General features: G+C 43.8%; 1 non-coding gene across 1 annotated transcript; it reads right to left on the bottom strand.

The window, feature by feature from the left end:
* Positions 1 to 1,983: 1,983 nt before the first annotated feature.
* TRNAT-AGU (transfer RNA threonine (anticodon AGU)) lies at positions 1,984 to 2,057 on the bottom strand. Its single transcript has one exon. It is a non-coding gene; the product is annotated as a tRNA-Thr (tRNA).
* Positions 2,058 to 3,396: the final 1,339 nt, after the last annotated feature.

Genomic DNA, 3,396 nt, shown 5'->3' with positions numbered 1-3,396 from the left:
GAGGAGACCAAGATAGCCATCTTCAGATATCTGAAGGGCTGTCACATGGAAGATGAAGAAAGGTTGTTTTCTTCTGCTCTGGAAGGTACAGCCCAAACCGATGGATTCAAATTACAAGATTCCGACTAAACATCAGGAAGAACTTTCTGATGGAAAGAGCTGTTTGACAGTGGAATGGACTCCTTTGGGAGGCTGTGGGCTCTTCTTCCTTGGAGGTTTTTAAGCAGAGGTTGGATGGCCATCTGTCATGGACGGTTGAGATTCTAGCATTGCAGGAGGTTGGACTTGATGACCCTTGGGGTCCCTTCCAAATTCTATGATTCTGTGAATCACTTTTAAATGACTGGAATAAAGAAATGCAAAATGACCCCTGCAATCACAAGTTAAAGAAACTTAAGACAGACTGGAACAAAAATATGAATGTTATTGCTTTAACATCCTGCTAAGATACACAATACAATTCACCATAACTGATGCTCAGGTTGCTCTATGAACCTTGAATATCTTCAGGCAACAAATGGAATTTTATGTTTCTCCCATCTCCTGATAATTATTTCCACAAGATGGAAATGCTTTTTTCAATAAGGATTGGAGATCAAAATAAAGGAAGAAGTCATAATGAAGCCAAGCATCATTTGAGGGCATTTCACTGCTGACTATGACAAAAAAAGAAGAAGACAGAAGCTACCTATAATGAGGATGTGTGGAACAGGACAATGCGACAGAAACGATAAATGTTCTGAAAGCAGAGAGATGGACACAGCATATTCTTCTAACAAGAAGTGACCACCAGTGTGTTCTAATGGCTCCATGAAGAATGAAATAGACGCAAATAGACAAGAGGAGACAGCTCAGTGGGATGGATACGCCAAAGCTAAGCACATCCAGTTAAGGATCAGAGTATGGAATGATTAGGTTGGTATATTTCAAAGGCAGGCTCTGGGGCTGCACACCTGATATGTCAAGCAAGAAGACATCACATGCTAAAATTGCTTTACAAAGATCGTTCTGTCACAAACCATGACACAGGAGAAGTTAGGCGCAAGCAGCTCTGAAAAACTGGAGTGGCACAGTGGCTAGGGGGCCTGCATTTGGATGTAGTGAGACGAGGGACAAATACAGCTATGAAGCTCACAGTTCTCCGTGGGCAGGTCAATGAACTGATTCACCTGTAGCACTAAGTCAAACCATGGCTACGTGTGACTCTGTAAGCCTTAAGGGCCTTGGAGAGATCAGCTGCTGTGCTCCTCTCCCACTCCTGCAGCTGTGAGCTAAGCCACGGTTCGTCATCTGAACCCAGGCTCGTGGTTTGAGTCGCTCTGGACAAACCACAAGCTGTAACCAAGGTTTGTTCTTGGGTTTGCACATCCCCTGTCTGCTCTCAGTACTTCTTCTCCAGAATATTTGCAGTCGAAATGGGAGATCCTAAGCATTCCATCTACTCCTTTAGGGAACAGTGTCTTTGTGTATAGCTCAGTTGATAGAGCACGAGTCTCTTACTCTCAGGGTTGTGGGTTTGAGCCCCACATTGGGCCAAAAGACTAGATGGGGTCACTTACAGCTCTACAACTCTGTGATTCTGTGCTGAAGAACAACAACAACAACAACAAAAAAGCATTGTCTGCAAAATGACTGATTTGGCACAGCATGACGTTTATGGGATGGGTAAATTGCTGGTAAGTAGTTCAGTTCCAAGCGGTCAGAGGCATGAAGAAGAAGAAGAGTTTGGATTTGATATCCTGCTTTATCACTACTCGAAGGAGTCTCAAAGCAGCTAACAATCTCCTTTCCCTTCCTCCCCCACAACAAACACTCTGTTTGTGGGGCTGAGAGACTTCAGAGAAGTGTGACTAGCCCAAGGTCACCCAGCAGCTGCATGTGGAGGAGCAGGGAATCGAACCCGGTTCACCAGATTACAAGTCCACCACTCTTAACCACTACACCACACTGGCTGTTAAAAAAAGAATCAATTCGGAAACACGAAGGCACCACTGGGATTTGAACCCAGGATCTCCTGTTTACTAGACAGGTGCTTTGACCAACTAAGCCATGGCGCCCCACGAATGCTTCTGAATACCAGCTGCTGAAAACCATTGAGTGGAAGGGTGCTCTTGTGCTTGGGTCCTGCTCACAGGTTCCCCACAGGCATCTGAAGAACAGGGCGCTGGACTATTGGCCTGATCCAGCAGGCTCTTATGTTCTTAAGTGGCTAGATCAAAGTTGCTCTTCAATGAGAATAACATATTTCTTGTTTTGTAATACCAAACAACACATGGGCACACATTCTTTTTGTTTCAAACTTGCTTCAAAAACATCATGTCCGTGCCATTTCAGAGGACTCACTCACTAATTATCTTTGAGGACTTCTGTTTGGGTGACTCCAAAGGCATCAGGGGCATTTCCTTGACTATACATAATTTCCTGTATAGTTATGTGGAGTAAGGATGGGGGATGAATTGGGTTTTGTTTGTATTTTAATGAGAAATGGCCTTGATTTCCACTTTTTGAACTCATGCATAAACCAAAACATGTTTATCCTTTAAAAGCTACACGTCTCGGAATTTTGTGGTGCAGTTCTTTGGCCAATTAATGTGTACAGATATGCATATATTAGGGATAAGTATTCATCAAAATGCAACATCTGGAGAGCCACATGTTCCCCACCTTGATTTTGAAAGAAAACCCCAAATTATTTCCCTCTTTGCTCCCCATACCCTGCTCCTAAGCCACAGATGGGCAACCTCTGGCCCCCAACCTCATTTCATGCGGCCTCTGATGGCTCCTGAAGTTGTCCTCTTCTTCCATTCTTCTGCAAGGGTACAAGACAGTTGAAGGTGGGTGAGTCTTCTCACAACCCAGGGATAAAGTTCCATGCCTTGGGTCCTCTGTGCAATTGCAACACCATCTCCCAGTGAGGTATTCTAACCCTTGCCCCCCTGAACACACAGTGTCGAGAACCTGTCATAAAACTTCAGCATCCATTTCCAGAAGGTCCACACCAGTAATGGATTCGGGAGGTATATTGTATTACAAGCACTTGACATTATAAATGGGTGTAAAGGCTCACAAATCAGAATCAAATTGTTAAGTGGATGGTACAGGGGAGGCGGGCTGTGGGGACTGCCAGAAACACAGCCTGTTATTTTCATATTAAAATGTAATGGCGCCATTAAAGTTAAAACCACTGTTAAACTTGATTGAGTAAATTAGTTAATTAACCATAGCATCTAATGCATTCCTCCAAGGCATACCTCGAAATCCTCAAGATGCAGAGAAGTGATAGAGCCCAAGCCGTCCATTATCCTAACTGCACATTGTAGTATGATTACACTCATCTCGGAGTGACTTATTACGAGATCAGTTATAAAAGAGGAGATGGCAAGTTGAAGCACTGCT

Source organism: Podarcis raffonei, chromosome 6 (genome assembly GCF_027172205.1).
Source record: "Podarcis raffonei isolate rPodRaf1 chromosome 6, rPodRaf1.pri, whole genome shotgun sequence".
In the NCBI taxonomy this organism is placed as follows: domain Eukaryota; kingdom Metazoa; phylum Chordata; class Lepidosauria; order Squamata; family Lacertidae; genus Podarcis; species Podarcis raffonei.
The sequence above is the reverse complement of the archived record's forward strand: the minus strand, read 5'-3'. Positions and strand labels throughout refer to the sequence as shown.